This window comes from Oryctolagus cuniculus, chromosome 1 (genome assembly GCF_051225735.1).
Source record: "Oryctolagus cuniculus isolate XC-2025 breed Fujian yellow rabbit chromosome 1, ASM5122573v1, whole genome shotgun sequence".
Taxonomy (NCBI): domain Eukaryota; kingdom Metazoa; phylum Chordata; class Mammalia; order Lagomorpha; family Leporidae; genus Oryctolagus; species Oryctolagus cuniculus.
Window position 1 is genome coordinate 142,261,782 of NC_142867.1, and position 24,581 is coordinate 142,286,362.

At 43.6% G+C, this 24,581-nt stretch overlaps 1 protein-coding gene and 1 pseudogene across 6 annotated transcripts in view; one reads left to right on the plus strand and one right to left on the minus strand.

Annotated features, from left to right (window-relative positions):
• Positions 1-6,335: 6,335 nt before the first annotated feature.
• The window catches only part of FANCC (FA complementation group C), a 250,334-nt gene continuing 232,088 nt past the window's right edge, over positions 6,336-24,581 (plus strand). For 3 of the 6 annotated variants that reach the window (XM_008257648.5, XM_089335858.1, XM_089335866.1), the window contains exon 1: positions 6,336-6,595. The gene's annotated coding sequence lies outside the window, so the exon portion shown is untranslated. Of the gene's footprint in view, positions 6,596-6,724; positions 6,757-24,581 lie in introns of those variants that run through there. The other 3 variants (XM_070049801.2, XM_070049814.2, XM_089335853.1) reach the window with 3 other exon arrangements.
• On the minus strand, positions 16,438-16,937 carry LOC127482814 (small ribosomal subunit protein eS25 pseudogene; annotated as a pseudogene).

Sequence of the window (24,581 nt, forward strand, 5' to 3'; positions counted from 1 at the left end):
GTCACAGAATTTTTGTAAGGAGATAAGAGAATTTCCTGTCTCCTCGACTCCTGGGGTGGTTTAGGTCCTCCCTTCCCCTTTGTAGAATGGAACTTTGCTGTTCTCTCTCTCTCTCTCTCTTTTTTTTTTTTTTTTTTTTTTGGACAGGCAGAGTTAGACAGTGAGAGACAGAGAGAAAGGTCTTCCTTCTGTTGGTTCACCCCCAAAATGGCCGCCACAGCCGGCGCACTGCGCCAACCCGAAGTCAGGAGCCAGGTGCTTCCTCCTGGTCTCTCATGCGGGTGCAGGGCCTAAGGACTTGGGCCATCCTCCACTGCACTCTTGGGCCACAGCAGAGAGCTGGACTGGAAGAGGAGCAACCAGGACAGAATCCGGTGCCCCAACCGGGACAAGAACCCGGAATACTGGCGTCGCAGGCGGAGGATTAGCTTAGTGAGCCGCGGTGCCAGCTTGCTATTCTTTTGAGTTTATCTCATTCTGATCCAGGCTGCAGGCAAAGCAGATGTTGATCCACTCAAGGAAGATTGCCTTCAGCAAACCAAGCTCCATAAGGGCAGAGCACATGGGTTTTTCACCCTAGTAACCCCAGACCTCTAGAGACTCAGCTGCCAACCACAGAGATCTGAAATAGCACTAGGGTACACAAGATAGAAAGTTCTTTTTTCCCTTTCTTATTTTTTAAACATTTTTGTTTATTCGGAAGGTAGACAGAGATCTTCTATGCAGGGATTCACTCCCCAGATGCCTGCAAGAACCAAGGCTGGGCCAGGCTGAAGCCGGGAACCAGGAACTTGGTCTGGGTCTCCCACATGGCTGGCAGGGACCCAACTAATTGAGCCATTGCCTGCTGGTTCCCAGGGTGTGTATCAGTAGGAAGCTGGAATTGTGAGCAGAGCTGGGACATGAACCCAAGTACTCTGATATAAGATGTAGCAATCCCAAGTCATGTTTTGCTGCTGTGCGAAATACTCACCCCTATTTTTCTTTATTGTAAACGAGGTCCAGAGTTGGGTAAACCAAGTAATTTAGTGTCAGGGACTCAGGGTTCTTCTCGTTTGCTTTTTGATTTGTCATCCTTATTCCATGGCCACCATTCTTGAGGGCATCCTATGGTCCAAGATGTCTGGAACTCCAGCGGTCTTGCTCTGTACTGGACAGGAAGGAGAGGGGGGAAAAGAGTTCAAGATCTCCTTGCTGTAGTCTTCACAACTTTTAAGGAGTTTTGTTTCTGCAAATCCCACCGAATAACATCCTGTTTCTTCTACCTGCTATAACTGAGTTCCATGGCCACTGTGGGGAGCAACTGGGAGCAACTCGGACTAGACTAAGTTACTGGAATTAAGACTTATTCTATGCATCTGCTCTCCCACAATATGGCGCTGGGAGAGGAGGCAACAGCTTCTACACAGCTGCCTCCAGTTCAACCAATAAACTGTAGGACCTGCTCCTGATTGGAGGAGAGCAGCGTACTCGGCGTGTGGGTAGCAGAGTTGGGATTGGTGGAAGAGGACTATAAAGGAGAGAGACAACATGCACCGGGAACATCTATCTGAAGGAATACCTGTGCAGCCCCTGAGAGAGCCGGCCGGCGGTGTGCCGCTCCCCTGCGGAAGTGGGGAAAGTGGCCAGGGGGAACCGCCCTTCCACGGAGGTGGAAGGGACGGTAGCCAACCCGGGAAGAACCAGCAGCAAACCTGGGGAGGGCTGAGCAGACAAAAGAACAGCGCAGGGTCCTGTGTCGTTCCTCCACGAAGACGGGGAGCGACAGCCACCCTCATCTTGAGGGAATCCAGGAGTGGTCATTTTTATGGGGCGCATTGCCGAAGCATGTTCTGACACCAACAAGCAAAGGAAGTGGTCAAACAAGATTAATGAGGATAATGTAATGAGTTTTTCATAAAGTATAAGCAATGTACACGACTGTTCTCTGAGACTTTCTCTTCACATTCCTTAGAGATAGCATGTACTTCTTAAAGAAGGAAGTGACGATGATGGTGGATTTTCTTCCCCTTAAAGTCTTTTTAAAAAATTATTCATTTATTTGAGAGATAGATAGATAAAGCAAGCAAGCTTCCATCTGCTGGTTCACTCCCCAGGTGGCCACAACAGCTGGAGCTGGGCTGGGCAGAGTTGAAAGGCAAGAACTGAATCCAGGTCTCCCCACATGGGTGGCAAGAACCCAAGTACATGAGCCATCACTTCTGCTTCCCAGGGTCCGCGTTAGGAGGAAGCTGGAGTTAGTCGTCAGAGGTGAGTATTGAACCCAGGTACTCTGTTATGGGATGTGGCTATCTTAACCACTAGGCCAAAATGTCTACCTTCCTCCGAAGTTTTTATTTGACCAAATAAAAAGTTGTTTACTCAGCTAATCCCCTACTATTACTGACATTTCCTCAGCCCAAGAAATCCAAAATCTAGAGAACTCCTGATTTCTCCCAATTCCAAGATACTTAGGTTTGTGTTCTCAACACAGGCCATATGCTTTGTGCCTTTGGCTTAGTAGTGATAGGGTTTAGGACATGCCGCTTCAAAATATGGCACCTTGGCATGTGAGAAAATAACAGAAGCTAGAAGTTTGCTCTCACCTTCCCTCCTGCCATCTTTCCCGGAGCAGGTTCCAAGACCCTCCAGTGAGAGCTGCACACCCTGTACCTGGGTCCCAGGGAAGAATCTGAGCAAGCAGGCCTTGCTGTGGTCACCCCAATGTATGCCCATCAGATCAGATTCTGTGTAGATGACTGTCCACTTACCGTCAAACCCAGCTCAAGAGCACATTGGCTTAACTGTGTTGGGGCTCAGAAAATGTTACACCGAGGTGAAGTCTATCTCTGAACTTCTCCCGCCATCTTGTCTCCTGCTTTCCTTCCTCCCCCAAGGCAAGCCATAAAACACTAAACTTTCTCTTCCCCAAGCTTGGGTCATAGAAACTAGAATGTCTTTTCCCAAAAGTAAACCATCAGGCTTAAAAATATAATCTTGTCCTGCCTCTCTGTCTTGGAGTTTGCCATGAGGAAATTATCTGACCCACCCTGATAATACACTGGAAGACTCCTCCTCCCCCCCAAATTTGAGAAGGGGTCCTGCTTTTTACTGGGAGGAAGGAACGTGGCCCAGAGAGGCCGAGAAGAATCTGAATAGACAGAGGGGCCTTGCTGTGCTTTCCCACTCAACCTATCACTGTTGGCTCAGAGGCTTTTTGTCTAATTGTATTTCTACATGGCTGTCCATGCTGTCTCAAACCCAGTACACCAACAGCCAGCACACCGCGGGTCTATGGGTCTTCAATTCTAAGGGCTGTAAACACAGAATTTGATTGAACAAATTCCTTTTGCTTTTGTTCATCTACCTTCTGTTCATGATCTCAGCCATGAACCTGGGATGGAATGAGGAAAAGGTATTTTTTCTTCCCTACAGTAGGCTCTCTTTAGGTATCCATAGATTCAGAACCTAGAGAGGTTCAGCCAGAGAGCTATTAACCAGTGACATAATGAAGAACTGTCCCCTCAGAGGCCTGAGGCCTGATTGGCCTTGTAGTAAGGGAGAGAAGCTCACTGAGGTCACCAGTGGTAAAGGCATGACTGTTGTAAGGATAGGGAGAGTTTCATGCATCAAAATAAACTTATCTTTTAGTTCCACTTTTCACAGACTTAAGGTTTCTTTCTTTCTTTTTTGTAAGAGGCAGATAGACAGCTCCCATTTGCTGGATCACTCCCAAAAGCCTCCAACAGCTGGGGCTGGGCCACTCTGAAGCTAAGAGCTGGTAACTCAATCCAGGTCTCAGCTACTTGAGCTGTCTCCCGAAGTGCACATTAGCAGGAAGTTAAAATGAGGAGCAAAGCTGGGACTTCAACTCAAGCACTGCAATGTGGGACATGGGCGTCCCGGCCTCTTAACTTCTAGGTCAAAGGCCTGTAACTAACTTTTTTTTTTTTTAAAGATTTTTTATTTTATTTTGAGACAGAGACAGAGGTCTTCATCTGCTGGGTCATTCCCCAGATGGCTGAAATGGCCAGAGTTGCGCCAATCCGAGGCCAGGAGCCAGGAGCTTCCTCCGGGTCTCCCACGCAGGTGCAGGGGCCCAAGGACTTGGGCCATCTTCTACTGCTTTCCCAGGCCACAGCAGAGAGCTGGATCAGAAGAGGAGCATCCGGGACTAGACCTGGTGCCCATATGGGATGCTGGTGCTTCAGGCCAGGGCTTTAATCCGCTGTGCCACAATGCCAACCCCCTTACTAACTTTTTGAAGCATTCTCTTAGAAAGCTGAGAATCAAAGTCAGGTTCCAACCCACCCTGGAAGAGGCGGCTCTGTGAATTTGGAATATCACCTACCACCTAAGGTCACTCCGAGAGAATGAAAGGGCATAATGCCAGTCAAGGCATCAGCCCAGAGTCTGGAACTTAGTAAGCACACTAAATATTCACAGTTGAGGTACCAGAGGCAAATATCAAAGCCATGGACAAAATAGCACTATGTGTTGGGATGCCAAACCAGTGCTGGAAACCAGATGAGAGTGTCTGTATTACTTCTGGAAGTAGGCATCTGACTACAGTGGCTTCCACAATATGGAACCCAAGAGAAGGGATCCTATTTATAAAATTTGCAGGAGGGATTGATAAAGTCAGAACTTTGTAGCATGCAGCTGGTGGTGGTTTTTTCCCTCTCTAGAATGTAGATTTAATGTGGAGGATATAATAATTATCATCTAAATGTGAGATTTAATGTGAAGGATATAATTGTCACCTAAATGCTATTTTTCAATTTTGCTGCATTATGTAAGTTTGATTGGGCTCTACACTATAATCAAAATGGCTTCCAGGGGCACACATACTCAGTTTTACCATCTAATTAAAAATAGGGTGTGTATGGAAGTGCATCTGTTTCTCAGGAGATTTTTTGGGCATTTTACTAAGTGATCATCTCATTACCGCTTAAAATATCAGCAAGAGTAGCTCATACATATGGATGCCCAATGAAACAAATGTCTAAAAATTCCCATAAATTTAAATTTGGATCTGTATTATATATGCTTTCCATTTAGGTCTAAATTAGGCCCAAACATTGTGTCATTTCACATATTGCAAAACTGGATGAATCTAGCAATTCTTTATTAACCACCTAATTAAAAAGATATTAAATTGCAATATGGCAAGTCCTTAATCGTTAACACCACAAATGGTGAAAATGATTTTTCAGCAAACAAGTATGAAGACCTGAGTACCAAAATAAATTATTTTCCCTAAAGAAATAGCTTAATGGCTTTCTTTGCTGCAAAGTGCAGAACCTAAACACTAATTCACTTAGAACGTGTCACTATAAACATGAGTTTGCTATGGCCGAGGTGCCATGTGTGCCACTCAGGTGTGTACCTCTACCTAGGGCCTGCGTTGGAGTCACTCATGTGGAGCACAGGCCTCTTTAATCTGGCAGGGAATGACTTTAAGAAGGAATTTAAACAGGTTCATTCCTTAACCAGTTGCAGATTCTGCCAATTTCACCTCAAGTTCTGAGTCAGGTTCCTTCCTGTCTACCTTTAATGTTTAAAAGTGGTTGTTCCCCTACCCCCTCTACTAACTTTATCATTTGTAAGCTGTATGACCCTGGCAAGTCAACCTCTGGATTGAATGTTTTCTTTGCTGAAATGGACATTCCTTCACCATCAAGACTAGTTGGAAGATTTTAAATGACAAAGAGCAATTGTTATTAGGTCCCTGCATTGCCTGGAGGTGTTTTGAAAGCACAGGTGATTATGAGGATACAGTATTGATTACAGTATTGATTATGAGGAATTGATTTTAAGTATTTTAAAAGCCTAATGCTAGATTCTTTAGGTTAAAAAAATTTGGATATTTCTGAAAAACTTCCATATTACTAAGAATAAAAGAAAAAAAATCCCAAGACAAGCTAATACCACCGACAGGACTGAAGTTTGTAGAAAATGCTGCTTTCCATTTACTTAAGTGGTTTAAATACAGCGTTGAACTGATTTGAACTCGAATCACACACTGTATGGAACTGATTTGGGGCCGGGGGATCATTAACCGAAGAAAGCTGTCTTTTTTTGTTGTTGCTGTTGAGCACACAGCCCGAAATTATATTCCAGAAACTGTTTGGACAAAGCCTCAATTTTTCTGCATTTTGAACAGAACCTGAAAAAACACTGTGGTTGCAAACGCCGGATTTTCCTCGCAGGGCCCGCCCGGACTCGGGCGCGGGTGCGGGAACACACAGCCCACCTCTCCGCTCCGAGCGCCCCCAGCCCGGCCCCAGGCCTCCCGAGCCAGGCCGACTTCCGCCCGAGCCTCGGCCCCGGCGCGCCCCGCCCCCACGGGCCCCAGATTCGTCGGAATTTTCCCGCGATGCCGCGGGAGCGCGCGGGGACGCTCGCCAGCCCCCAGAGTGCACTGCGGGCACGTGTGCGCGCGCGCGCGGCTCCACCGCCGAGCGACCGCGGGAAAATTCCAAAAAAAAAGTCAAAACAAAACAAAAAGCCAAGTTAAGAGGCAAAGCCAAACTTTCAAGCCACAGAGCCCGGGCGGTGGCTTCCTCTCCGCCCCTGCCCAAACTGCTGAAGCAGCTCTGGCGAGGACCACCCGGTAAGAGGCCACAGAACGAGGAGTGAAGGCAGCTGCTTCCCTTGGGGGTCCGGCCGACACGTCAGCCATGGGCGGGGGGGAGTGGGGGTGGGGGAGCGGCGAGTGGGGGTGGGGAGGCAGGGAAGACTCGCGAGAACCTCCGCGGCGCCCCGCGCCTCGCGGTGGGTGAGCGGGGCTCCCGCCGGGTGCCCAGACTGAGGCGAGGCGGTGGGAGGCGGCGCGAGCCCGCGGGGGCGGGGCCTCGGGCGGGGGCGGGGCGCGCCGAGGGGGTGGAGCCAGGGGAGGGGGTCGCGCCGAGGGGAGCCCCGGGGCGGTGGGAGCTGGAGGCTGGCGTTTCGCTGCTTTTTTTGTGCGTTGCGCGCAGGCCCCTGTGTGTGTGTTTAAAAGGAGAAGCGCAGAGGGGAAGTTCTTCGCCTTGGGCCGGTGGGAGCTGCGGAAAGCTCGCGTGCTTTAAGGCAGCACCCACTCCCCAGCGGGCCCCGTGCTCGCCCACCGCCCGGGCTCCGGGAAGGGGCGCGGCTGCTACCCTCCCGCCCTCTCAGCCCTGGACGGGAGGAGGGTTCGGATGAGCGATTGTCTTCCCCACAGCCCTTTATTCAGAACCCTTGAGAGTTTTTTTTTTGGGGGGGGGGGGGGCGTATTAACAACTACAAACCCTCTGATCCTGATGTAAGGACTCCAGCTCTGGAATGAACAGAGAAGGGGATTTGGAATTTTTGAAACGTGAAAAGTTTGGGGGCAGAATCTTAAGAGGCCAAGGACTTTCCCAGCAAAGACCTGTATGTGCCTGGGTTTTGTTCTCGTCCGGGATTGTTTGAAAGCTGCTGGTTTCGTGGTTTTCTTCTAACCTGGGGCCCATTTCATGCATTTAAACAGTGATGTGACTGACTGAGTCGTTTATGGCACGAACACAGCACCTTTGGGCCACCCAACTTCACTATTTATGAATGCCACTCACCTTTAGTGATAGGCTGCTCAAAACATTTTCTGATTACACCCTCCAGGGCGGAGGGAGGCTGTTACAAATGATGGAATTCATACCATGTGTTGGGATCAGTCATTACATACATAAGCTTAGAAAGCATGCTCGTTGTGACATTATCCATTAAAGTTAAATCAAGTTGATGCTTCTCGTGGAAATAAGCACTCATAGGCATGGACTTATATTCATACACAAGACTGCATGAAAAAAATTTGTTTTCCTCTTTGTATCAAGGGCCTCTTTCACTTCTCCCCTCACGTAAAAGATTTTGCTTCTTTACAACTGGCTAAGTTGTACTTTGGTGTATTGTACATTTTAATTCATTCTTTCATTTTTGAGTCAGATTTCTTGAAAAACACTAAGGCCTCAGAAAAAGCCAATTTCGTGTTGGTATTTTTTGTTCTGTTTTCTAATGAGAAGCCTTAACTTGATTGATTGGCTGGATGTGGAAGATGTGTTGTGGCATGTGTATGAAACTGCATGTACATCTTCAGTGATATTTTTAATCAGTTCCATATTTCAGCAAGTAGTTCCAGTAACAATCATACAAATTTTGTACTTATGAAAACCAGCTACAGGGAGGCCAGCTTGGCCAACAGAAAGTTGGATTGATTATCTAGGCCACAGAAAGAGCCAGAAGAATCTCACATGAGTGGTAGTCCATGGTGGTAGTGGTAGAGCTTCAGGTGATCAGATTAGAGATCAGCATCAAGTGTTTTTTTAAAATTTTGTTTTAACCTGGGACATGGATATTCTCTGTTGTTTATAGATCCTTAATGACTGGCTTTGTAATATGCAAAACCTGTAGGAAGTATAATCAAGATAATTTTCATTATCTTAATAAGGATACAGAAGTGGAGGAGAAACAAAAATTGAGATATCATATGTCTTAAGGTTTTTTTTTTCCAAACTCAATACATGTATTTGTATCTGGCCATTTCATATAAGTGAGCTGATAAAGTATGTGGTGTGTCTGGATTCTTTCACTGAGATAATGCTTTTGAGAGTCATGGATATAGATATAGATATGTGTTTGGACTTGGTTTGGAAAGGAGTTTGTAACATTATCTGGGCCATTTTACTAAGCTCTTCCTAAACTCTGCTGGGTATGTAGAAATCGTTTCCCTGCAGCAGCAGTTATGTAGGGGACTGGATAATCTTCCTGGATAATGCATTCCTGGCACTTTTCTCTAGTTACAAGAAGGCAGAGTTCATACAGAGATCACCTTTTTGAAGAAGTTGTGTATTCTATTTTCTAAACAAGTGGTTTTAGAAAATACGGTAAATTTTTGGAACTGTTCAGTGTTCACAATTCGGGTATAGAATATTTACATTACGTTGACAGGTTTGTATATGAAAGTTTGTAGTCAGTCTTGACTTTGCCTTCAGCTTTAGGCAGCCATTTCTGTCTCTCTACATTAGGCTTTTCCGGACTTTCCATATACACAAATTCATAAAATATATGCTGTGTTTGGATTCTTTTACTTATCATAATGTTTTTGAGATTCATCCATATTGTAGCATCTATCAGTCGTTTGTTTATTGGTGAACAGTATTCCATTGTATGTGTACACCCACACTTTGCTTATCAGTTGATGGACATTTAGGTTGCTTCTAGTTTTTGGCTGTGATTAATAACGCTACAGTGAACACTCATATGCAAGTCTTTGGACATGTTTTCTTTTTGGAATAGGTACCCATGAGCCTATAAACAATCTTGGTCCATACTTATGGTGTCAACTACTTTTTGTTAAGGTGAAATATTCTGGACATAGAACTGAATCATTAGCTAGTTATTCCTTCCATTGTTTCACTGTTTACTCAGGCTCCACATTTTTATCAAAATGATGCTACCCAACTCCCTTCCTCCCTTCGACATCCGTCTTAGCCCCAGATAAGACACCAGTAATAGCCAAAAGCTGCACACAGGCTGTGCTATAGACATGAAAACTGTTGAGAAGAAGGTTGTGAGTTGTGAAGCTGCTCTGTGAGGTTCGATGGTAGGTATTTTTTTGTCCTCCCACACACCCAATTCTGAAAGTTTTGTCCTTCCAAGAAGACCCTTTGCTTTTTCTCAGGAAGGTGCAGGACTCGGACTCGGGCTGATTTCTCTGAGGTCGGGGCTGATAGATTAACGTCTGGCTCCCAGGTGGTGCCCTATCTGAGAAACCCTCGCGGCGCAGGGGTCTACTTTGTCCCTCCCACATCAGTGCTAGGGAACTGTGCCCACCACATCCTCCTCTTCATCTTCTTCCAGCACCTCCTCCACTTTGGTCCTCATGGTGCCAATCTGCATTCTGGGGTGCTGCTCCCAGCAGCGCCCAGGGGTTGGAAAGGTATTTGTGGTACCGCAGGTGCGCTGTGTCCGTGTGTGTGGCAAGGGGACTTCCGCAGGCCCCTGCCGACGGCCCTCCCTTCCCTTCACCGTGAAGACATCTGTTCTTAGTTTTTCTTTAAAGGTGCGTTACAGAGTCCGTCTTCCGCGTTCGCGTCTGCGCATGCCATCGTCTGCTCCGGTGCTGCTGCAGCGTGGCCTGCCGTGGCTGGTACTGCTTCTGCTCTTGCATAGAGCATCTAGTGTGCGCCTTGCCAGTACCAGCGCCCAGGCTTCTGCGCTGCCTCAGCACCTGTTCTCAGGCGTGTGCCGGGTGTCTGGCCCTGGCAGATAGACTTTCTGCAGCGCTGGCCGCCCTCTGTGTGTGAGGCTTCGCCCGCGGAGCCTCATGCAGTGTGCGCTGTGGTCGGCAGCACCTGGGGTCCGCGGTTTACCCAAGCATGCCCCTCAGGCAGCCTCTGGCGTGGCACTCTTCTGTGAACAGCTTTTCCCCGCACCCTGGAAGATAGGTTTCTGGCAAGTTAACAGAAAGTGATTTTCCAGCAAGTTATGTAATAAGCCATGCCTGTTCAAAAAAGTGTAGATCTCATTCTTGGGGAGGAAGGGGTGTTCTTTCTTGGGACCTTTGTCTTGGTCCTAGGAGTGGCTGCTGCTACTACGTCTACTATTCCCAAATTCTCCTGAATAGCCAATCTTTTGTTACTCCAATTCCATTATGGTGATTTTTGACTTTCCATACTAAAATTACTATGTAATAATTTGTAGTTTCTCTTTCCTGATTGTACCATCATCTTTGCTTCTAACTTTTCAAGAAATAATGGGCTGTTGTTGAGGTGCAGTGGCTTAAGCTGTAGCCTGTGACTCTGGCATCCTTCATGGCCGCAAGTTCCAGTTGCCAGTTTCAGTCCAGATGTTCCACTTCCCATCCAGCTCCCTGCTCATGTTCCTGGGAAAGCAGCAGAAGATGACCCAAGTACTTGGGCCCTGCCACCCCCATGGGAGACCCAGATGGAATTCTAGGCTCCTGGATTTTTCAGGCTATTATGGTCATTTGGAGAGTGAACCGGTGGATGGAAGATCTCTCTCTCTCTGCTTGTAATTCTGCCTTTCAAACAAATAAATAGATCTTAAAGAGAAAAGAAATAGTGGTGAGATTGTTTTGCCTATTCATTTTCTTGAACTGTGAAAGTAAAACCCAGGGTAATGGTTATTAACCTGGGATTATGGTTATTACCACTTGTGCATGACAAAAGACAGATTTTAGTGAGTATATGTCAGACTTTATAAAGCGAGATTTTGGGTTTATATTTTCTTTTCTCCTTCTGAGACCTTTGAAAATTAAAAACAGTAGAGGTATTACGAGAAGTAGGGCTGAGGGGGAAGAGGAGGGGGTCAGGCTGTGGTCAAGCTGTGGTTAGGCCATGCTTTTCAGGGAGCTGAGTACACAGATGACCTGACTTTACACCTGACGCAAAGTCTTGTTACGTTTTACCTGTGCTTTTCATTTTCCATATTTCTAGGACTTGTTTTTTCATTTTCCTCTAGAGGCCTAACGCTAATTTTGTAATACAGAATATCTGTGCCCCATAAACATTTTATGTAAATTTAATCTATCTAAGTGGAATCTGAGATCTGGGGTCTGGTACTCTGGTAACTAAGATAGGCTGAGACTGTTGTTTTTCACTCACACACACACACACACACAAATGATTCAGGGCATACTCTTAGAGTAAGAGTTTAACTGTGTGACTCTTTACCTGGTTAAGTTCAAAGGTGCAGAGGTTAAATGCCTTTATTTCTTTTATAAGAATTTTGAGGGGCAAGTGTTGTGGTATAATGGGTTCAGCTGCTGCCTGTGACAGTGGCATCCCATATGGGCACCAGTTCGAGTCCCGACTGTTCCGCTGCTGATTCAGCTCCTTGCTAACGTGCCTGGGAAAACAGTGGAAGATGACCCAAGTGCTTGGGCTCCTGCTGCCCACGTGGGAGACCTGGGAGATGCTCTGGGCTCCTGGCTTTGGCCTGGCCCAGCCCTGGCCATTGCGGCCATCTGGGGAGTGAACAGCAGATAGATCTCTCTCTCTCTAGTCCTTTCCCTCTCCCTCTTTGTCTCTCTATAACTCTGCCTTTCAAATCAGTAAGAGAAATAAATTAAAAAAGATTTTGGAGATGCTGTTTACTTTTGTGACTCCAAAGATCCTCCTGAGACAGGTTCCTTTTAGTTGTCATTTTCTGTTGTTGTTTTTGTGTCTTTAAAGCTATCACATTATAAGGCCCTTTACTCCATCATTCTGATTCATAAACTGTGCTCTTAGATTTCCTTATCAACCCCTGGTTCTTTGATGATCTTTTGTGGTTATAAATATGACTTTTCCTCTGTCCTTAGTCACTGTTAACTCATAGTATTATCTTATGTGTATATGCTGACTTCCACAAGTCTTGACCAGCTGCTTCACCTGTGTTCATTTTTTATTCCATTGTTAACAGCCCACCAGCATCCTTTCCTCCCTTCTCTTTCCTAACAAGGCCTAGATTTTTCTTCAGTGGCCATGAATGTATAGGCTTTGGGGAACAGGGACCCCATCTCTAGCTTCTGGGGTGGACTTTGGTTTAAGTAACCTATTTTATTTCTTGGTCACTGTCATTGGCTAGGGGTATGCATAAGCTCATGCACCTGAGATCCCTTTCCTGGGATTCTGGGACAAAGTGTGTTCTCTGGGTGTTCTGCAGTATAATATGTCTTCTGTGCTGGCTGAAGCTATTTTGCTATCATCGGGGGAGCAGGAAGGAGAGATGGATCAACTGTGACATCTGTACTATCTCTAGACCTGGCAATTTCTTGAACCAACAAATTTCCTTTACTGGGATAGCCAGTTTGGTGTGGCAGAGACATTTACTGCTTACTCAATATTGATATCTTCCCGCATGTTTCCCTGTTCACTTGGGGTCGTTTGATTGTTCTGGTCACAAGGCTTTAAGCGGCTATTTGTAGGTAGAGGAATTTAGTGGGAGAGGCTTGACCTTCCAGCTCTGTCTCCTTCTTACAGTGGTGATAACGGAGGCTGGGTGTTGAGATGTCAGGGCAACTGCTATCCTAGATTCATAAGTGAATGTATATGGGACAGTCCTATCTACCCTTCCACCTCCCACATGTACACCGGGCATGTAGCATGAGCAAAAAGTTACTGTAGCATAACTTATCCTAGTTTGATGAATAGGATTAGGTTTTCAGTTTCTAGAAACAAAAAACATCTAGGTGATATAGTATCATTTTATAATTCCTAATGCATTGGGTATGCATAACACATCATGCATTTTGATCGATTGGTAAGACCTATACTTGTCTGAAGGTGCCAGTTTTATTTAACCCTAGCTTTCTGAATTTGGGCTTCCAAACAATCTTGTCTAACATGGATTTTGGGAATTCCTTAGCTTACCTCTATTGATAGTAATAAAGCCTATGTAGATATGGAGTTGGACAAATGATATCTGGTTTCTACTTTTGTTTGAAACTACTGGTTATGTATCTCTATACATAGTTTCTTTTTTAAAGGTTAGCATTTTTATTTTAAAAATTTATTTATTTGAAAGTCAGAGTTAGGGGCCCGCGCTATGGTGTAGGGGTAAAGCTGCTGCCTCCAGTGCCAGCATCCCATATGGGTGCCTGTTCAAGACCTGGCTGCTCCACTTCTGATCCAGCTCTCTGCTATGGCCTGGGAAAGCAGTAGAAGATGGCCCAAACCATGGTCACCCGCGTGGGTGACCCTGAAGAAGCTGCTAGCTTCAGATCGGTGCAGCTCCAGCCGTTGCAGCCAATTGGGAATGAACCAGTGGATGGAAGACCTCTCTCTCTCTCTGCATCTTCTTCTCTCTCTGTGTAACTCTGACTTTCAAATAAATAAATAAATCTTAAAAAAAAAAAAGAAGAAAGATTTAGAGATGGGGGAGAGAGAAAGATATTCCATTTGCTGGTTCACTCCCCAGATGGCTGCAGTGGCTGGGGCTGGGCCAGGCTGAAGACAGGAGCCAGGAACTTCTTCTCTGTCTTCCACCTGGGTGGCAGGGGCCCAGCTGCTTGGACCATCTTCTTTTACTTTTCCCAGGCCATTAGTAGGGAATTGGATGGGAAATGGAGCAACCAGGACCCAAACTGGCACCCATACAGGATGCTGGTGTCACAGGCAGTGGCGTTATCTGCTGTGCCACAATGCTGGTCCCTGTTCTCGGGTTTTGAATGAGTAACGCTGTGTTATAATATCATGCATTTTATTTATGAAGCAGTTTTTTCTGCAATATTTGGCACCCAGAAGAGAAGCCTATATTGCTAATTCTGACCAGAACTGTTAGCTTTCTTACTCATTACACTAAAAACGTTGGCAAAGCTTTTGAAATTTTTGCTTGATGATAAGTGTTTTTGATGAATTTATATGGTTTCGAAACTATGTAGAGCCGGCGCCGTGGCTCACTAGGCTAATCCTCCACCTTGCGGCGCCGGCACACCGGGTTCTAGTCCCGGTTGGGGCGCCGGATTCTGTCCCGGTTGCCCCTCTTCCAGGCCAGCTCTCTGCTATGGCCAGGGAGTGCAGTGGAGGATGGCCCAGGTGCTTGGGCCCTGCACCCCATGGGAGACCAGGAAAAGCACCTGGCTCCTGGCTCCTGCCAGGATCAGCGCGGTGCGCCGGCTGCAGCGGCGGCCATTGGAGGGTGAACCAACGGCAAAGGAAGACCTTTCTCTCTCTGTCTCTCTCTCTCACTGTCCACTCTGCCTGTCAAAAAAAAAAAAAAAAAAAAAAAAAAAAGAAACTATGTAGCCAAATAATACAAATACAAAAATTTTTGTATGAAATACTTGATAAAATATAATTTTTATTTTAAAATTGAGTAGTAATTTAAGCAAGCAAAGTGGCACTTAAAATATCTTGAATTTTGGTTAGTGACATTCCTTGGGAAACATTAAAAGTTAGACGTTTACCACTGTTTAGTTCTACAAGTTTGTGCTTTTTATGCATATATATATATACATGCATATGTATGTATGTCTAAAATTGTTCTGAGTCCTTTTGGTGTGAAAAGAATTTGATTTTAAGATGATTTTAATTTTAAAGGTAAAAGACCACCAAATACACCAAACACCGGAGTAAGGGAGAAGGTTTATTGTCTGGCGGTGGGGGGAACCTGACCAACAGGCTAGATAGAATGAGCAAAGAGAGAGCCTGTGCAGGAAAGCAGGCTTGTTATAGCCTTACAGGGATGAGGGAGTGGGAACAGCGAATCCCGTTAGAGTGGGGGTGGAGTTGATGCTTGTGGTTGGGCCATTTGGTCGCCTGACTCCTGGTAAGCCAGGCTGGATGCTAGAGAGGCTGAACTCATTGTATATGATAGTGATTGGGCCAGAGCATCTGGGGCTTAAGATGGCACCATTTCACTAACAAAAGGAATGTGTTCTTTTTTTTTTTTTTTTTTTACATTTAAAAAATTAAAGAGAACAGATTTAATATAGTTCATAGGTACATTTCTAAGAATACAGTGATATTGCCCTTGCTCCCTCCGTCTTCCTTCCTTCTTTCCTTCCTTCCTTCTTTTTTAAATTTTTGCGGTAATATATTTTTAATTCATAGTCGTTCAATGGGCTTCCTAGCCTAGACAGCTCATAGCAAGAGTCTCGGGTGATTGCTGACATCATAAATAAGAGTGTCAACTGTCAAATCAACAACAGGAGTCACTGGGTTCATGCTCCCCACGCAGGATCTCTGTCCTTAATATGTTTAACTATGAAACTCAAAAACAACACTACTAGTCGAACAATACCCTATACCTGGTTCGGTTGTGTGAGTGCAACCTGTTGAAATCTCTGCTTAGTATATACTAAGTTGATCTTCAGTATATGAAGGTAATTGAAAATGAAACGTGATGAAGGGTGGGATGGGAGAGGGAGTGGGTGAGGGGAGGGTCACGGGAGGGAGGGAGGTCCGGGGGGCGGGGAAGCCACAACAATACAAAAGATGCATTTTATATTCTACTTAAAACTATTGGTTGAACTCTGTAATTAATATACAATTACTCTTAGGTGTTTAATTAATGCTATAACTAGTACTCAAATAGTATTTTACACTTTGTGTTTCTGTGTGGGAGCACAATGTGGAAATCTTTACTTAACATATGCTAAACTGATCTTCTGTATATAAAGATAATTGAAAATTAATCGTGATGTGAAGGGGAAGGGGAGAGGGAGTGGGAGAGGGGAGTGTTGTGGGTGGGAGGGAAGTTACGGGGGAGCGGGGAGGAAGCTATTGTAATCCATAAGCTGTACTTTGGAAATTTATGCTCATTAAATAAAAAAAAAATTCATGGTCGAAGGCTTAATGCGCCACTAAATAAGGAATTCAACAAATAGAAAGTAGAAAGGCTGCTTGCTGTTCAAGAATGTAGATAAGGACTATAAACAAGAAAGATCTGTTTTTGAGACAAAATGGTAGAAATAGGGCAGAAATTTGAAAATATTCTTGTACCTGATCAGAACCATCCTCTTTTTTTAATTTAATAAAGTTTTATTTTTTCAAAATGTACAATGCATTGGACCTGCTCACGCATCTTCACCCACGGCTGGGGCATCTCCCCCCTTGGTGTTTCTGGTGTAAATCACTTGAGCTTTGTGCTTTGAAACCAGTTTGATAAGTCCTTTATTCAGGAGCTCCTGCAGGGCTGCCCTGGCCAGGGACCCGCGGATCTTCAGTCTCTCAGAGAGCACGGCCGGAGTTATGAGCTTGTAGTTGGGAACCTCCTTACAGAGCTTGTCCTACGTAGCTTTGTCAAACAAGACTAGGTTATTGAGCTTGTCCCGAACTTTGCCTTTAGACCACTTCTTCTTTTTGGCCTTGCCTCCAGACTTGTTCACGGGGTCCTTGTCTTTCTTGGCCGACTTTCCGGCATCTTTTTTCTTCTTGTCGTCCTTGGGCGGCATAGTGAGGTGCGGAGAGCAGCAACGGCCACCTCAACCTTGCAAGATGTCGGACAAAAAAAAAAGATAAGAACCATCTTCAATTACATTGTTTTCTGTCTTCTGTGGCTAAGTAGATGACTACACTTTCTTTATTTTAATTGATTTGAAAGGCAAAGTTAGAGAGAGAGAAAGAGAATCTTTCATCTGCTGGTTCACTCTCCAGCTGACCGCAATGGTCAGAACTAGGCCTGTCCGAAGCCAAGAGCCAGACGCCTCCTCCAGGTCCCCCAATGGATGCAGTAGCCCAAGCAGTTGGGCCATCCTCTGCTGGTTTCCCCAGCACACTAGCAGGGAGATGCATCAGAGTGGAGTGGCTGGGACACAAACTGGTGCCCACATGGGATGCCAGTGCTGCAGGCAGTGGCTTTACATGCTACACCACAGCACCAGTCCCATACTTATTTATTTTTTCAAGATTTTATTTATTTATGTATTTGAGAGGTGGAGTTACAGAGAGAGGGAGAGACAGAGAGAAAAGGTCTTCAATCTGCTGATTCACTCCCCAAATGGCTGCAATGGCTGGAGCTGGGCCAATCCAAAGCCAAGAGCCAGGAGCTTTCAGATCTCCCACGTGGCTATAGGGGCCCAAGCACTTGAGCCATCTTCTGTTACCTGCCCAGGCCATATCAGAGAGCTGGATCAGAAGAGGAGCAGCTGGGACTCAAACCAGCGCCCATATGGGATGCTGACACCTCAGGTGGAGGCTTAGTCCACTATGCCACAGCACTGGCCCCTTATTTATTTATTTTTCCCCTTATTTATTTTTAAGTGTTTATTTTCTTCTTGAAAGGCAGAATGAGAGTGTAAGTAGAATGATATGGGATGCCAGCATCACAAATGGCATCTTTTTTTTTTTTTTTTTTTTTTTTTTTTTTAGATTTATTTGAAAGAGAGAGAGAGATCCTCCATTCATTGGTTCATTTCCCAAATGGCTGCAATGGTTGGGCCTGGGCCAGGCTGAAGCCAGGAGCTTCTTCCAGGTCTCCTACATAGGTCACGGGCCCAAGCACTTGGGCCACCTCTGCCACTTTGCCAGGTCATTAGCAAGGAGCTGGATCAGAAGCAGAGCAGCTGGGACTTGAACTGGCGCTCATATGGGATGCTGGCACTACAGGCAGTGGCTTTACCTGCTACGCTACAACTCTAGCCCCACATAAGTGGTATTTAACCCACTGTGCCACAATACTGGCCCCAGAAATTGGAAATATTGAGTTGCCCATAGATGTGGTGAGCACTGTTAGACTCTTCTACATACTCTTATGTTTCAGGCATGGTGCTAAGGTCTGGGGATATAATAGTTCACAAAATATATTTTGTTCCTGTTCTGGCAGAAGTTATACTCCAACATAAACTAGGAGGTGCCATGACATCCTTGGTTATTTGATGGAAGAAGAATTGCTTAGTGTCTTCCATTTGCTGTTGGCCAGATAATTAATTTCTCTTGCTTGACATGATTAAGGTAATAGTTTCATAAGAAAAACAAATCCCATTGAATACATCAACATAAATCATGGTAGAATTGAAGCTTTAAATATAAACAGTTTTCAACATGGAGCATTAGAGGGAATAATTAAAGCATTAAAAAATTCTCATCAAAGTTCTTTTCAGCCTTGTGATATTTTTTGAAATAATCCTGTTGGAAAGCAAACATGGTGGAGTTAGTAAAGCAGACAAAAGATCTCTATTGCTGATATGCTTGGTGTGGTTTTTTTCAGTCAGTTACTAACATTTAAACCCTAAGAGATTTCACTTAGAACAGTCTGTGTTTCCAGCTTTTATAAAGCGAAAGCCATCTGACGACACCGAGCTCTCTTTCAGCAGCAGCTGGCAGGAGCTAAATCCTGGCTGTCTTCTTTGGACACTGCTGTGTTTTTTAGTCGCCTCAAGCCCAACTGATTGTTTTACTCATTTAATTTATCCATTGTGGACATTTGAATTTATGACCTTTGTCTAGAGTAATTTACTAACTTTTGAATCACTTTGAAATGTATTCAGTTGTCAGACTCACACTTAAAAAATAAATGAATAGATCAGAATAAGTTTATCATACTTACTAGGAAAATTACTGCAATAATTAGTGCTCTCTGGTGAGTTGACAGTTTCTTATCTGTAGAAAAAAAGATTATTATTCCACAACAGTATTATACTATATATCCTTTAGAAATCAGAGCTTTTCATTATATTGATTTTTTTAAAAAAGCATTGATTTTATAAGCATGGATTTCTAAAACTAGATTTGTATATTTTTATTTGAAAAGCAGAGTTACAGAGAGAGTGAGTAAGCTTCCATCTGCTGGTTCACCTCCCAAATGGCCTCCAATTGCTAGGGCTAGATCCGGCCAAAGCCAAGAGCCAGAAACTCCATCTGGGTCTCTCATTTGGGTGATAGGGGCCCAGGCGCTTGGACTATCTTCCACTGCCTTCCCAGAAGCATTAGCAGAGAGCTGGTTTGGAAGTGGAGCATCTGGGACTGGAACCAGTGTTCATATGTGATGTGGGTATCACAGGTACCAGCCTAACCTACTGTACCACAAAGCCAGTCTTGGATTTTTTCCCCCGACTTTCTTTGTTTTCTTGGGTTGTTTCTAACATTACTTTGGTCATAAACTCTATGAAAAGTGCTTTGTACTTCCCAAATTGTTTTCAGATAGATATATATTATTCTCACAATTTTATATTCTAAAGATAAACATTATAAAAATAAAAAACACATTGAGACCTTTTCAAAATAATTAATTTAGCCCAGAATTAGGTGGTTCCCAAGTGATTGCTCAAAGGAGTATAACTTCTGAAGAACTTCTTTGGTTACTTGTGTTTGTGCAGATTTTAAATGGGACTTAATTATTATTGCATGATAACTTTTTCAGTAATCAAAAGAGTTGAGCATTTCTGGTTACCCAGACTCAACCAATCTGAGCAGAAAACATTCACCTTCAATAATGACTTCTTTTTGAAGTGTTTGCATAGAAGGAAACTGAGGTTAGTGGCAAGGTTGTTCGCTGTTACCCAGGGAAACTAACTCCCGTCTGGTGCTCTTTTCAGTAGCCCCATGTCCAGGGTGGCTGAAGCTTCTTATTGAAACATTCCTAAGCAAGTCTTTGGCAGGCTTTTTGTTGCATCTTTCTACTGTGTAAATAGAGGCATTAGAAGAAATGAAATCTTTGAATACTGCCTAGCCACTTTCTGCTTGGTAATGTGCCCTGGATCCACAGTGTATCTAAAATGCACTTTCCTTCAAACAAAATTTGAATTCCACAAACACAAACTGAGTTTCCTAATGTTTGTATATGAATGGAAGTTTTTGTCCTATTCTTCTCTAACCAATACCATAAAACTTCTGACGGTCATGGTGCATTTGTTGTACAATGTTAATCCAAAACAAAACTTTATTCTGACTAAACTTGTAGCTATAGAGAGATACCAAACTCATTTCCATTGATCAGTACAACATGTTTGTACCAACCAGATCTAAAAACTGTAAAGGAGTGCCATGCTGTAAAGACCTTATTGCCATTGTAAACACAGTGCAGCTGTTAGATATCTAGCAAAACCTCAGGTTAAACAATTCAGATTGACTGAAGATGACATTCCAGACCCATTTTGTAGAACATAAACACTCTGAGACATGCCTTTGAAATAAGTGGAAGTGTCATTAATATTAATGCCACCGAATTCAAGGCCGAGAATCATTTCTTTTTGAGCTTTATTTTTACTCCTAATTTTGCACTAAAATATGCTTTTAACCTGAAGTATGGTGTGTTTGTTTATAGCCTGAAAAAATTTGATTCTGTTCCTTTTGAATTGTGGGAATGCAAAAATACAGTGTAAGTATTTTATTTTTTGTGGTCATTGAACTTAAATGGGATTCTTAAAATTAAATTTGGCAAAAATTAGTTGTTAATGAAATCCAGTTGCGTTGGCCAATTAAAAAATAAAAGGACATTAAAAATACTTGCTTTTTGAGGATTGTATTAGAGTAACATTTTAAAAAGATACATTCAAGGAAATAATTTTATTCCAAATTTTGAGCATGTTTCTTGTGGTTTTTGCCTTTCAGTTAGTTCAGGATAGGACAAAGATTCAAAACCTGCACCCCCACTCTCTCATTTGTTTTTCTCCTCACTTTCCACTTAGTGGGACAACTGGTGAGGTATGTTTGGCCTTGTGGCCATTTCTAGAGCTACTTTCTGTGCTCTGGTTTCCTGCTAAGTCTTTTGTTAAATTTAAGAGTATGCAAAAGTTCACTGGAAGTTCTGAATGAACTCAACTTTAGCCCGGTTCTTGTACATGCATGTGTATATGTGTGTAGTGTTTGGTTTTTGTTTGCTTGTTGATGACTGCGTTTTAAAATTCCATTTGCCTATTATTGATTTTTCTTAATTGTACTCTTGCGGAATCTCTAACTTATGGAGAAATTAAATGACTATTTATAATCTATCCTCATTGCTTTATTAAAGAGCCAGCATTTATCAAAAGAAGACAGTTGAATCTCATTTAAACTTGTTCCTCAGACATTTTTAGGGGGCCAGTGCTGGTGGCGTAGTGGCCTGCAATGCCGATATCCCATATGAACTCGCTGCTCTACTTCTGATCCAGTTCTCTGCTAAATGGCATTGGAAAAGCAGTGGAGAATGGCCTTGCACCCAATTGGGAGACTTGGATGAAGCTCTTGGCTCCTGGCTTCAGCTTGGCCCAACTGTAGCATTGTGGTCATCTGGGGAGTGAACCAGCAGATGGAAGATCTCTCTGTCTGTCTCTCTCTCTCTCTCTGTAACTCTTTCAAATAAAAAAGTAAATTTTTTTTTAAAAAGACCAATACAGCGTTTAAAAAAAAAACCACAAAGTTAATATGGTAATATCTTATTCAGAGGGACTTTTTTTCCTTATATACTGATGAATCTTTGTTCAAAAGAGCTTTATTGAGATACGCTTCACACATCATGCAATTTGACCTTTTGTTGTCAGTGCTTTTAAAAATTATTTATTTGAAAGGCAGAGTTACAGAAGGGGAGATAGAGAAATCTTCCATCTGCTGGTTCACTCCCCAAACGGCCACAATGATCAGAGCTGGGCCGATCAGAAGCCAGGAGCCAGGAGCTTCTTCCAGGTCTCCCAGGTGGGTGCAGGGGCCCAAATGATTGGGTCATTTACTGCTGGTTTCCCATGTGCATTAGCAGGGAGCCGGACCAGAAGTGAAACAGCTGGGACTTGAACTGGTGCCCATATGGGATGCTGGCAAATGGCCGCTTAACTCACTATGCCACAGTGCGGGCCCCAGTGCTGTGGCTCTTAATGGGTTCACAGTTGTACTACCATTAGAACATTTTCATCATATGAAACCAAAATTCCATAAGTCTTAGTAGTCATTACTTATCAACCCCCCCCCCCCCCCCGTTCCCTAGGCAGTCACCTATTTTCTGTCATGTGGAGAACTTTGGATATTTCTATTAACATAAAAGATGCTACAAAGCTAACATTGCTTTTGCCTCTCCCTTCTTTTTTAACTTCTTTTTTCCTTTTTATTTTAAGAGATTGTGAAGGTTTCTTTTAATTCTTTTGGCATTTAGTTAAAATTCCTTATTTTGAAAAGGAAATCTGGACAGATACAAAAAGCCCCTTCCTTTCCTGTTTATAAACTTTTTTTGCAGCCGTCTTGGGATTTTCCTTCACTGTTACCCATTTTTTTTTTGTCTTGTCTTTGACATTGGATCTTTTGTTTACCATATCTTCTTAGTTTTCTCCCTTCTCTTGGTGGAATATATCTTCTTGTATCTTCCCAAAGCAGCATGTGTGTTAGGTAAATTATTTCTGGTCACTGCCTATTTGAATGTGGTGTTGAGTTTTAGTAAGGTGCTTTCCAGTTTTTATTCTAGACTCTTGCTTCTACATGAGATAAGAATTGAACAGAGAGACATACATAAAGTGTAGAAATGAAGGCAAGATTTATTTAAAGTGCAAGAATGAGTGTGGGCAAGCCCATGAGGAAAGATACTTGACATAAAAGGGCCAGAGAGAGAGGGCTGTCCATGAGCAGAGAACATGAGAGGAGGCCCAGAAGGGCCACTCCCATCTCCAATGGTCCCCTTTATAGAGTAGGGGAAGATTCCCCAATTGAATATGCAAATGGAATGGAATTTGGGCAGTTAGTATACTTGAGGTATTCTGGGAGTTTCATGGTACGTCCACCTGGAGTACAAGTGCTCATCTGGTGTCCCCTCCTTCCTGGTATGGGAGGAGACTCAGGTACCTCATGTGAAAGTGGACATACTGGATTGGCATGTGAGGAGGTGGAGTTAAGGTGCAGGCCTGGAGAAAGAAATGGTAGAACATTTTCTGACTCATTTATTCCTGTCTAATTCGTTGCCTATTCTGGGCCCCATATCAGAGTCACACATAATTGATAATGTGTGTGGACACAGACTACAGGTTGGAAATCACTTTTCTTCAGAATTGTGAAGGCATTGTTTCATTTCCTTCTACCTTTGATAATTTTGTGCTGATATGCCTTGATGTGGATCTATTTTCATCCGTCATATGTTGGGCACTTGGTTAACTCTTTCAATCTGGAAACTCCCATCTTTTAGATTTGAGAACCTTTTACATTTTTTTCAGTTTAAATTCCTTGCTTTTTATTGAGGTTTATATTTCTGCTAGTACATTTCTGATTTCCAAGACCATCCTCAGAATGTTCTTTTTGAAATATTCTCTCCTTGTTTCATGGGTAAGATATTATCTCTTTTCTTTAAATGTATTAACTTAGGACTTTAAAAAGTTTTTTCCCCTCATGTGACTTCCTTTTTACTTTTTTTTATATATTTTGGTTCCCACCTTTCATGTCAGAGACTTCTTGTATGCTTATGCTGTCAGGAAGCTAAAAAGCTAATTGGAAACTCTTGAATGACACTAAATTTTAGATTCCCTTTAAAGTGATATGGTTGGGTCTCATGGCAGAATCTTTGTTTTTTTTACTCTCAGGCTTACCAGAGTTGTCTTCTGTCTCTAAGTCAGGCTACCAGTATTCAGGGCCTGACTTGGTAGAAAGCTGTGTGTAGGGCGGACTATGTCAGCATTCATGTTCTGTTTTACATAGTCTTACTTTTTATAGTTCCTCATATCCTCATTTCCTGACCCATTTGGGCATCCGGTGATATAAAATGGGATATAAAATAGATTGGTCTTAGCTTTCCTGTTGTCCCTTTCAGATTCAGCTTTCTCTGTTATATTTAGTTACTACTACTTTATGTCCTTACTAGCTCGTGAAAATTTGTTGCTGTTTTCTCTTTATCTGTCCTCCTCATCCTGTGAGATTATCCTTAAAAGATTAAAATTGGGGATGAGAGTTGTTGCACAGCTGGTTCAGCTACCACTTTAGACAGCTGCGTGGGATTATTGGATCTTGGCTTTAGCCTGGCCCAGCCCTGGCTATTTGGGCATTTGCAAAGAAAATCACTGAATGGAAGATCTCTGTCTGTAGCTCTGCCTTTCAGGTACATGAAAAATAGATATTTTTTTAAAACTCAAAATTGGGGTTGGGGTTTGGCACAGTGGTTAAGATGCTGCTTGGTTTCAAGTCCTCGCCTGGCTTCCATTTCCAGCTTTCTGCTAATGACAGCCCTTGAAGGCAGCTTGTGATGGCTCAAGTACTTGGATCCGTGCCACTGATGTGGGA